The sequence below is a fragment of the Nyctibius grandis genome, chromosome 16 (genome assembly GCF_013368605.1).
Source record: "Nyctibius grandis isolate bNycGra1 chromosome 16, bNycGra1.pri, whole genome shotgun sequence".
NCBI lineage: Eukaryota > Metazoa > Chordata > Aves > Nyctibiiformes > Nyctibiidae > Nyctibius > Nyctibius grandis.
Genome location: NC_090673.1, coordinates 10,866,988 through 10,879,435, shown reverse-complemented (window position 1 = coordinate 10,879,435; position 12,448 = coordinate 10,866,988). Strand labels below are relative to the sequence as shown.

General features: G+C 47.2%; 1 protein-coding gene across 2 annotated transcripts in view; it reads right to left on the bottom strand.

Annotated features, from left to right (window-relative positions):
• Positions 1-12,448, bottom strand: part of EEIG1 (estrogen-induced osteoclastogenesis regulator 1) — a 38,550-nt gene that overhangs the window by 21,019 nt on the left and 5,083 nt on the right. The window contains exon 1 of one of the 2 annotated variants that reach the window (XM_068414027.1): positions 6,196-6,241. The exons of the other annotated variant lie outside the window; for it this stretch is intronic. The gene's annotated coding sequence lies outside the window, so the exon portion shown is untranslated. Of the gene's footprint in view, positions 1-6,195; positions 6,242-12,448 lie in introns of those variants that run through there. 2 annotated transcript variants of the gene reach the window in all.

Sequence of the window (12,448 nt, the reverse complement as noted above, 5' to 3'; positions counted from 1 at the left end):
TAGCAGATGTTTCACTCCTACTTTATGGCAGCAGTCACATGTAAGACAGTTAAAAGTATGAAACATTGTAAAAAGGCCACAGGCTTACTGGGAGGGCAACAATGGCAAAAAATAGCTTTCTGAAGAGCAATGTGTCTCAGTCTGGTGTTTCATGCACGGGAGCAGATGTGGGAAAACCTCAGGCTAAATGAGACGGTGTATAGATAGGCACACACAAAGAGCTGCTTATTCAGATTTCCTCCTCCTCATCCACACAAAGGGGAGGGCACCCTTTCCTATTTCTGATGCCCAACCCACACGCTCGCTGTCCCCTCGCTCGGAGATGCAGATCTGTGTCAGACCCTTCAAGCAGAACTAATCCTCCTGCCTGCTCGCAGCAGGCTGTGCTCTGCGTCCTCCTCGCCGGTTCACTGCTGCACGCAGGAGCCCAACATAACTGAAGCATCATCTCGATCTGATACAGCACAAGAAAGACAACACCATTTTAAGGAGGCCAAGGAGCCAAGTCCCAGCTCAGATCCATTTAAGTGCGATGGGTTGAAAAGCAGCCCTTGAAGTGGCCCCGACACACTCCAGCAGTGGGTCTTTAGGGGAGGAATGTAACACATCAGTGATGCGGGTACAATCCCCGCAGTCACAGAGGGAGGAAAAGAAAAAAAAAAATCAAGTTATTTCAGCAGATTGCAGCTGAAGGGCAATTTCTACAGCATTTCATCACACAGCTCTGCTTTCAGCTGCAGACACCCACCGTTAAGACAGCCTCATCTATTCCCCAGCAATTCCGAAGGCTGAATTAGAGCAGGATCACTGACACTCCCTTAGCCTGGCAAAGCCTAGAACAATCCCATGTAATGCTCTGGAGAAGACAGTTACTATTTTATCCAGGTTACCTAGTGCAAAGCTGCAGGAGAGACCTTTGGTAAGGGCAAAGAAAAGTCCCTGAAAAACCTGTTTCAAAACTGACTTTCCAAGATGCCCAGGTCAGTAACCAGGATTCACCCCGCTGTGCTCACAACACACCAAAATTTATACCACCCTACAGACAGAGCACGTCCCGCTACAAACAGATGGCCTATAAAGCACAGAAAATACAAAGGTGGGTGAACATATATGTATGTGACCCAGAACCTGTAGGTATCCCCACATAACGGGCTTAGGACAGGGCACTTCACTGCCGCACACGTACTGTTAAAGAAAACTGTGGCTCTGAAAGGAGAGAAATCACCAGCAAACGAGCAGCCCCATCGGCAGACAGCACACCGAACAGCAGCGTGGGAATGTATCCCACTAGTAAAAGCTTAGGGATGCACCTTTTTTACCTTGTTGTCAAGCTCAAGCAGGCCAAACACGGGTAGAAAGCAGAAGCAAACACGATGCAGCAACCGGTGCTGGGAAGCTCAGTGGCAATGTATCCCAAGAATGAGAGGTGACACACCATATTCCTTGGGGAACACCATACAGGATCACAGAAAACCAGCTGGATACACAGTGCATGGAAATCCAAGACAGTTTAACCTGGAGGTGTACAAGTGCTTTACGGCAAGTTACTTACACGGAGGGGTTTTGCCTTCCCTGAGCAGAAGAACAGAAAGGGCTGCAAGTAGGTCTCAACAATAAAGTTACTCTGTGTTGCCTGGGCTGACATCACTGACCAGAACAAGTGCCAACCCAAAGAGCTGGACGTCCCCCCACCGCAAACAACCCTGTATTCTCCAGCTGACAAGTGCTGGTTGTTGTGTAGGAGACATTAGCAGTTATGATGGAAAAATGGCTCAGAGATGGATGATGCAAGCTGTGTTACTAAGAGAACTAAGCAAGCCTTTGTCATCTGAAACAAGTCTTATTTGGATGTCTCACTGCAAGTGTTTTAAACAAGGGTTCAGCAGTAAGGTCATCACATCCACCACCTACTTGCAAAATTAACTTCTAAATTCCCAGCAAACCCAATCCAATGGCCCACGGTGGAGAAGGACACCTAGAGTCATCCCCCTCTTGGCATCAGCTTACACCTATTAATTTAGTTGTTCCCTTGCACCAGAGGGGGGATACGTATGGGGTCTCTAAATGCCAACTTTGAACACTAATGCTTTTAGAACGAAGCATTCACCCAACCCAGCATTTTCTGGGGGGAATAAGGCAGCCTCCAGCACTCCTGGAGGGCTTCACCTTAAGTTCTGCCTCACACCAGGAGATGGACATCCATCCATCCATCCACCCATCCATCCATCCCCACTTGGGGAGGTGGGGGAAGAGCGATGGGGGAAGAAGGAGTAGGGGAAAGTCAGCTCGAGAAATTAGATTCCACTTACGCAGTTAACAGCACAGCCTGCGTAATCCCTGTTTGACTGGAGGAGAGACAAATACAGGAAAAAGGATTAACAGCAAAGGAAAGAAAAAGCTAATGGGAGAAACGTCCGTAAAAACCAGTCAAGAATGTTTAACTGGGGGACAATAAGGGAAGATGATGACAACATCAAGTATGTGAAAGGTACGTGAGGAAAGAACTGGAGCAAAACCAACATGAGCGTGAAATAAAAACAGGATACAAAGAACGATTTAGAAATCCTCCTTAATAATAAGCTGGTATCTAGCAGGCAAGTGATTGACTTTATATGGCTTTAACCTTATTTCCAGAAGAAGCCTATTTCCATAGCAGCACAGCTTTTCAACTGCATATTACAGTTCCCTCCAAGGCAGTGATCAATCTTGATAAAGGCCCATCAGTACAAGCCAGGGAGTGATAACACCTGCTGGAGAATGGGGATGGCAGTCAATCACCAGCAGAAAACCCTCCAGCATCAGCATTCCTAGTTGTGTATTAACAGCTTCTTTGGAAGGCAGTAATGCAGTTATGTCTGGACTCCAGTCACATGCATCCATACATGTGGCTTTTATAAGTGACAGACGTGAAATCCTGCACCTCATGCAGCATGTCCCACAGGCAAGAGCTTTCCAGTGCAGTCCATCTCATGTACTCCAGATCACTGCACTGGGTGGCCCCACTCTCCAGTACCTCCAGGGCTTCTAAAACCTATCACTGGGGGTTATTTTAAGAAAAAATATTTCCAACCATTCCCTGTATATAAACCTTAAAACCTTTAAGCTCATCCTAACATGAACTATGTTAAAAATACTACGAGAAACAATGGAAGTTATTAAAAAATAGCACGCAGCTGGTGACCGAGTGCTACAGCAGAAGTTGCATAATGAAATAAAAATTGTGCCAAATGGAGAAAGAAAGTCACAGAATAATGACCCTTTAAAACTTAAGCTATAGAACAAGTCAGATGAGTTTTGGAAGGGTAAGTAAGGGTGGAGCAGGGAGAAGGCAAGGGGAAATAATTCTAACAGACTCCGTCAGAGCAGCAATGGACGTGTCCATGGCCCTTTGCAGACAGGACATGCCCAGCAGAGCCAGTCTGCTTCGAGGTATTTATAATTTACATTCTGTCATCTCGAAGCAGAGAAGAAAAGCTGGACATCAGGAAAACAAGGCCAAGAAGGGAGTGTAACAGTAAATGCTGTGCAATACATCCACTGTTACACACTGTGCTGAAGACAGACCAACCCGAAGCAGCACATAGCCAAGGACTTCTTGCCACATCTACAGAGCACAAGCTCTTTTTGGTCAGAGGCCAGGGACGTGTGCCAGGAGCAAAAACATCACAAGCAAAGAAAAACCAAACTCTTAAGTGTAAAGAAAGGAATAACTGGATAGATGACTCAGTAACTGAAACACAAGTCTGTAATAACGTGCGTATTGAACACTGAAAGACGCATTTGCTTTTTTGGAACTCTGATCATGCACTGAGTCACTGCACCAACTCCTACTTCTATTGTTCTGACCGACTATGTTGGAGCTGGATTAGCCAAGAACAAACCACGTGCCAGGCTGCCAAGCCCACCACCAGCGCTTTCCTCTCGCAAGCAAATTCACAAGGATTTCAGTTAGAGAAGCAGCAAGAACGGGTCTGCACTGCAGATTGTCCCTGGGTTTGCCCAGGTCAGCCACCAGCTCCTACACTCAGGTTGCTGTACGTTGGTGCTGCCTTCTCCAGTCTGTCTCAGACACGTTGCTCCTCTTGCTCCCGTGGCTGCTCTGTGCTACCTTGCAGATCACACCCAGCACGCTCTGAAGAACTTGTCTAACTCTGGGCATAAACACCTTTCAGATCTGATTTTCCACAACTCTGTCCGCTGAACAATCAAACGTGCCCCATGTGTAAAACAGACACGGGAACAACTTAACTAAGGGCTCCTGCACTCTTACCTCCAGCCAAATCAGCTGGAGTTACAGGGGGTGAGCAAACCCGAGCTGAGAGACCTCCATGTGACTGGGGGATGGAGGGCACAGAGGGAAGGGGTGTTCAGGCTCGTTACCAAGTCGATTGCACAGTAAAAACCACAAAAATTAAAAAAGGAAAAAAAAAATCCTGACTCTCCCAGGGCCCGTTTGCCCTTTGGACAAATCAAACTTAAATTTCCCCTGTGGTTCTAACGGACAGAGGAACTAAAGCTCCAGAAGGTCACAAACGCTTCAGAAAAACTCTAAGGTTTGTTCTGTACAGCTGCTTACAAGATTAAAGGTAGATTAATCCACCGTATTTCAGAGTCAATACGTGTTTCTGTAACACACTGTAGCTTGGAAAGCCTTTCCACTTGTGGCCGACTGTAGATATAAAATGGAGATTCACTGATTATCTGTTGCTGGTATATTTATAAACTTTCTTTATCCCCTAAGTGTTAGCTGTCATTTTGAGAGGTTCCAGATTTGCCTTTTGCTGACTAATTTAAACTCCTAGTGAAGAAAGACAGCAACGAAAACTCCAGCAAGGAGAACGCTGATAATATCCCTACCGGGCAGGGTACAAGAGATGGCTGCAATTCCACCATGCAAGATACCTATGTTTGTAAACCAGACGCTTTTATAAAGAAAAAAAGCAAGCTACCTTTCAAAACAAACAAAAAAATCCACACACGCTCCTCAAGATGAGAAAAATCATCAAGACGTGGGTCAACTCAATATGCCAGAGCTTTGCTGGGATAGTAAATCTGGAAAATTAAACCCCTGAAACACGAGACTAGGAATGACAACCCTGACTCAAGTGCTGTACACCGAGACAAATCTTTTTCCTCAAGGCAGATTTATGGCACATGAAATCATACTGATGCCAGAATAGTTAAGTGACATATTTTTGCCAATATCAACCCTCTTCCAAGCAGGAGAGTTTGCCAATATAGCTGCACCAGAGAAGCCTTTATAGTGCAAATTAACCTGCACACGAGGCCAAGTTCCTTTCTGGACCAATTTCATTAATACCGTGTGATGTAACATCATTGCAATTTGGCTCCAGTATGCTGAAGAGCCCTTCAGTAAATAAGCTGCCTGAAGTCAACCCTGGTGCTAAAAGTAGGTTTAGTTACCCAAAAGGTAACACCCTGCTGTGCTCAGACATGTTCCCATATGAGTCACTTCTACACAGTACACTTTGAGTCAAAACCAATACAATAGTCCAGGAGAAAGCCCTTGATATGGTAACAGCAGCTTTTTCATTCCACGGTGATTACAGGTGTATTACGGTGGCTCCTTTATAAAGGCAGCGTTCAGCAGTACAAACCAGGCCACTGGTTTTAAGGACAAGGTACAAACACATTCTCCCTGAACCTCCGCGCCCTCCATCGATATCTATCGCTGTCAGGGTTTATCAGCAAAAAGGCTACTTGGCAGAAGAGGTTTGCAAATTAAAAAGGCTGCTCAGGAAGGGCTGCTGTCCCCTGACTTGTCACCGTACTGGCGGTGACGGGCTGGGATTTCTTGACCCTGCCTGTCCCAGCTCTCCCTTCCCCTCTGCCCTGCTCTGGAGCGTGTCAGACCTGGTGTTATGCTGCGGTGCCAGAGCCAGCAAGAGGAGGGGAGAGAAAGGGGTCTGAGACAGAGCAGTTAGAGCTGCTTTTGGTCCTCTGAAGCCACAGCTCCAGACAAACACAATTCTCTTAAGAAAGACCAATATCTCATGATGCAACTAATCAGAGAAAGGTAATTTTATAAATTACATCTTGGTTAAAAGCACAACATGGGAGAGCTCTCCATTCTGGCACAGCAGTCAGTGCCTGTTAAGCCCCTGGGAGATGTTAGCACAGGCTCCCACTGCTCAGCTGCCAGGAGCAGGTTTCTGAGGATCAGAGAGTTTTTACCTCCTCTGTGGCTGTCACTACCAGCTGTATTCAGACACATTGATTCTCCCCGACCAAGAGTAAATGACATTGGAGATGTGTACGCGTCACCTCTGGAGGGAAGACAACAAGCAGATTGGTTTTGAAAGAACATCCATACTTGCACGGAAAGCAGGAAAAGCCCCTGCTATAAACCTACATCAGAAACGGACCTTAAAGAGAACAGCGGCCGATCAGAGTATGATCAGCTGCTCCCAGTACAGCAGAAAAAGGGGATTCAACAAAGCAGAAAGGCAGCAAATGTAAGAAACAGTTATAGGAAATACACTCCTCCACAACACAGACTTCCCCTTGCGGCAAGGAGCACTGCAGGCTGCTGAAGGCAGAAGATGAGCAGCACTGTACTGGCAAGGAATTCAACATTTATGCAGATGCAATTGCCTGGTGTTACCAAAGTATGAGATAAAACATAGCAGGCTGCTGACAGAAGCCAGGAAAAGACCTTTCCTACAGCAGGGTTACTGCATAATTAATCTGTACCAGAGGCAAGCAGCCTGCCTCCTGAACAGCCCTGGAAACAGGACACTGCGCTAGCTGGGGCTGATCTGGTACAGCAAGGCTACGTCAACGTGTGAACGCTAAAACTACTGCTCTGTTCCAAGGAGCATTAAGAGATCTGGAAAGATTGCTGATTTATAAATATCCTATATTCCTCCCTCATATTCTGTGACACGCAGGCACAGCCTAGGTGATGATGGGAAGAACAGGACCTAGCAAGAGAAATAGAAAAAGCACGATGAAAACACAGCCAAGCTGGCAATCCTCTCCCGAGCCTATACACAGGCAAACAAAAATCCACTGAAAACCATGACACCACACCCAACCTCACCTTTGCTGTTTCAAGTGTGGATAAAGCCTGAAAGAGTAGGCTACAAGGCCAGGGAAAAAAATAATTCTCTGCGCCTGAGTTTTTCCAGACAAGCCTTTCCTTCCCCCTCCCCTGGCCATTTGCATTTTTATTTTGATGAGCAATATTATCCCTTAAGGACTGGAAACAAAAGTGACTGGACAGAGAACGAGGCAATCGGAAACCTTCGGCAGGGCTCGCCGTGGCCTCCCCGTTTTGTACTCCCGACACTCGCCGCTGCCGTTTCAGGAGCGATGGAGGCTCCAGCTGCAGCGTGTGCTGACCTGTCCTTCATGTGGCAGCTGGCTGAGGCAGTCTTTGTTGATCACCAACCCAATGTCCATTAGGGAAACATCTTGCCGCAGTCATTTTGTACAAAGTTTTATTCTGGAAGCAAAAATGGAGGTGTGTGACTAGCCCAACCTGACACCCTGAGGCCACATCCCTTTCACAGGGTTTCTTGATCTGCTGTTCCACTGGCAGAGCCAGGCTGGAGCATAAAGCTTGGTAATTTCTGAAAGGCACTGAACAAGACCTTAAATTTCCTTTTCTCCATTCTGTACACTGAATGGCAAGAGAAGGGACTTGCCTCACTGAGGCAAACGTGCAGCTCCAGGAACCACCAATCCCAAAATAAATGTTTCTAGCTTTAGCTGTTTATTTCAGCAGGCACATTTCAGGCTAGTTACCAACCACACGCAGGGGTGATGGTCTCTGTAAGTCTCTAAAGCTGCATTGCTAATTAGTGCTGCAGCTTTCTGGCCCTCCCAGGACAGTAAATCCATACATTCTCCTCCTTCCTCCCATGTAAGCACCCTCAGTGCTTTCAGGCTGAACAGACAGCGCTCATTTCTTACTTAGAATACAGCACACAGCCGTACAAGTATTTTTAGCTTCAGCCCCATCTCCTACTACAACACAGGACCTCCTTCAAGGCCTCCTCTCACCAATGAAGTACGATAAATTCAGCCAAAGGAAGGCACAATCCTGCTCTCTTGCCAGCTCAGCTACTTTCTATCTGCAGGGAAAGCATCCGTTGCACAGACTGTATGTGCTATCGCTTATCTAGAACATCCTGTCTCTTCCACGCTTGCCTCCTCCCAATCCTCTCGTCTCCATGTGCTTCCTCTTCGTTTTCTTCCTCATCCCCATAACCCCATCCCATTTCCTCGCTCTTCTCCTCCTCTCAGCCTTATCTACTGAGCTACTCACGAGATGCACATGAAATGACCTCCATGAAGATCAGCAATTTTGAATCCTGCAGAACAATTCCCTTTCTTGCTCATCAGATTAAAAATACACCAAACAAGGTGGCTGTTCATCCAGTGAACACAGGCACAACTGTTTGTCTAGTGGGAAGTGCCTTTCAAACCCAGGCACTAAAATGAGATGCCGAGTCCCACTGTATGGTACCAGAGAGATCATGATGCCAAGTCCGGAGTTACGACAGCGATGCGTATCGTGTCTTCCAGCATGTGCACGAAGGCATAATACGAATAAACCACAAGAAAAAAAGAAAGCCTCTCATCCTGCAGGATAAGCAGCTGGTGCTGGGGTGGGGTAACACATCCAGCTACCTGAACTAACATATTTCATAATCACCTTTACAGCACGGATTACTGATACAAGGTCACAGGCCATTACAGAAGAAACAAGCAGATGCAAATGTTGGTCCAGGGCACTCCTAAAGGCTTTTCTTTACAACGAGCCACCGCTACCAAATAATGCCCCGACCCATTTCGGAGCAGGCTGCAAGCCCAGCGCAGAGCTGGCAGCCCACAGAGGATGCAGAACATATCCTGTTTGCAAAAGGGAGGCCACAGACAGAGCCACATCCGTCTGTCCTTGCACGGTGGGACCTCGCAGAGCCGAGCGCAGGTGGATGCTGCGAGAGCTCACCGCCCCGCTCCGCCAGGCTCGTGAGCACTCAGGCTCGCCCTGAAGCGAGGGAGAAGCCAGGCTCTTCCCTGAAACACTACCAGATGTAGCTTCCTGCAATAAAATAATTATAAGAAATAAATCTGTACTTACCTCATTTATCTAGAAACTGGTACCAGAACAACTTGCCATTGGCAACTTACGGCCCATTAAAATACCAACAACTGTGCAGCGAGGCCACAGGCTCCCGAAGGCATGCATGAATTCCTCCGAAATGCAGCTGCAAAGCTAGAGTCAACACTGATGGCAGCTCGAGAGCACAAAGAATAAACAGACTGGAAGCCATTTAGGTTTTCCCTTGTATTTCAGAAATAAATATATGTCTTAAAGGGCTGGGGGGCACCCTCCCCTACCTCCCCTTGTCCTCGGATAGAGCTGACAGTGTTGCCACCCTGTAAATCAAGAGGGCCCCAGGGCCCCAGTCTCAAAGTAGAACGTTAATTTCCAATGAGTAATTTTTTAAGCCAAGGGCTGCTTAAGCCACACAGATCAGGCTGTTGCTCACAGTTAGCTGTCAAAGCAACGCCAGTTCAGAATCAGCGATGAGGGGGGAGTTTGAAAGCCGCCTGTATCCGAACACATTTACTGATGCTGTACACACAGTGTGTGGGTTAGAGAGCTTTAGGTTAGGGCTTCTGGCCAGCAAAGCAGCCCCTGCCTGAGCAACAGCAGGCGGAACAGGAGTCAGAGCGTGAACAGAGACTGTTCTTTACTCAACAGGATACAGCCCCCGTGGCAGGAAGGTTTTAACGTCATTCTGCCCATCTTGCGACAGGCTCCAACGCGGTGACCAGTCACAGGAAGATGCAAATCCAGTATGAAGCAAATCAACCGACCCCAAAGCCTCTGCGGTCGGACCCTGCAGGTGTACGAGCTAGAGCCCGGAAAAGGTGAAAGAAACGCTTTGCAAATTCAAAGTGCAGCTTAAGAGGGTTTGTACTGAGGACCCTGTGGTGCTGTATCACTTCTGCACTTTTTGCAACATCCTCAAGTTGTCAGAGATAAAACCTCATCCACTGCTTCTGCTCTCATGACTTTCACCTACCTTTAGCTACACTGCTGGAATGAAACCCCTTTTTCTCATCTCTGCTGTCCAGTTTCTCTATCTTTGTTTCAGAATGCAAGCAGTGCAGGTACTACGCCTTAATATTATCTTGAACCAGGTTATATTTTATTGCAAATAATTTCTAGAGGCTGTATTCAAGTGCTTCCTCCACTAACACCCCCAGCCCAGACCTGAGGCTGCAGCCAGGAAAGAAGGATGTTAGCACGTGAAGCTGCTCTGGAGCATTAAAACTCACTCTCTTGGTCTGTATATCAGGCATATATTTACACACAGGGAAGGTCTACATTTTCAGACACATTTGCAACAAACGCACTTTTAAAATACATTATCCCACCACATGCCTTAGCAGAGGATAGAGCCAAGCACACGTTGTCCTAAAACATGAACTGGGAGAACGGTTTAGAGCCACAACCGAGTTCCTTCCTCTACTACACCCCGGCAATCCCGCTCAAACCAAGAGGCAGAACTCAGACAGCGATCCTCTCCTTTTACTACAACTAGTTTTCTTCCCTCCTGGGGATGCTGACTCTAGAAGAAACTATTTAGTTACCTAACCTTTGTTTTTAGGCAGACAGTGGTGAAGATTTAGATCTCAACTGGGCTGAATCAGTCCTTTAGTCTCTGATTAACCAAACAGTTAACAATTTTCCAGTCTGAAAGAGCCAAACATGGTGACCCTGAAGGATTCTGTAACATCAGGCACAGTGACTATTTATGTAAAGGCAATGAATTAGTTGATTTCTAACTCTCTCTACTGAGACACGGCTGCATTTCAGAGGTGGGATGACTTGCACCTCCTTTCACAAACGTTTCTGAACCCAGAACACCAGCCAAGTGTTAGCAGGGCAATGCTTCTTCCCCTTTATTTATGTCTTACAGAAATGAAAAAGCTGTGTATACCACTAAGACATAACGATGCTCTGCATCCCGCCAGCTGAGGAAAGCAAGCAGCTTCAGGTCTGTACCGACAGCAGGATGACAAAGGCACACTGACACAGCAGCTGACCTCAGTCCCCAGGGAGCTATCGGTGAGGTGCCTCCCCAAATATCAGCGTTTCCTTTGGCCTTCTGGATGCAGCTTTATACACACTCACAAAAAAAAGCATGCAGCGCAGGAAGTGGCCTTTCACTCTTCATTAAAAATCGCAAGGCTAAGAACATTCTCGGTTCAGGCTTACAGCATCAAAATACTTTGGGGCCGGACCACCCTAACAGGGTCAGCTCTTCCCACATCGAGCCTGTGTGCAAACAGCTGCCGGGCTGCAGAAGGCTAACTATGTTCTCTGGTTCTAACTTGCCAGGGTCAGAAAACCAAGCTGAAACGTTGCGTGTGCTTGAAAAAGCATAGTCCCAAAGGAAACACAGGCTGAGGTGCCTTCAGAAGACAACAAGGAAGGTGGGAAATGCCCTCTAAGTTGCTCAACTCATGCAAAACAGTCTTTCCTCTAGAATGAGCCAGGGGTTTTTGGAGTACAATCCCTTCCTTCAAATCCAGAAACACCACAGTGAAACTGCTGGCACACTAACAGAGCAACGTAGGATGACGTGTCAGAGTCTGTGGATAACACCTGGCTTTCCACTTCCTTCACATCATGCACTGACAACGCTGGCTGCCAACACACAGCCAGAGATCAATCAGCACCCAGGTAAAGAGCATCTGGCTGCCACTCAACACTAACTGACACTGTAAGGAAAGGGGGGGGGATTTCACAGAATCGACCAGGTTGGAAGAGACCTCAGGGATCATCGAGTCCAACCGTTGCCCTGACACCACCCTGTCAACTAGACCAGGGCACTAAGTGCCATGTCCAGTCTTTTCTTAAACCCCTCCAGAGATGGTGACTCCACCACCTCCCTGGGCAGCCCCTTCCAATGGCTAATAACCTTTTCTGAAAAGAAATTCTTCCTAATGTCCAACCTGACCCTCCCCTGGCGAAGCTTGAGGCTGTGTCCTCTTGTCCTATCGCCAGTCGCCCGGGAGAAGAGACTTTAATCAAGTCTCCCTCTTCTATGATACCCAAAGATGCACATATTACACCAGCCTGTAGCTTTAGGCACTCATTTGAACACCCAGGCTCCTGCCTGCGCTGACCCACGGATGCGAAGCCTCATGATGAGTTTATCGTATCATCTCTCTAGGAACAAAGACACACCCCCCCAAAAAGCTCCAAACCGGTACAAAACGCAGCAGCCCATCTGCTTCACAAAAACGGTTGCCATGAAGACATCCCCACTGCTCTGCACCTGCTATTTTTAACGATGCTTGGGAGGCAACTGAATTCACCGGGTTGTGCTATTTAAGTATCTGGATTAATACTATTCGAGGAATCTACCGGTACTTCTCCGTGGGGAAATACAGCCCC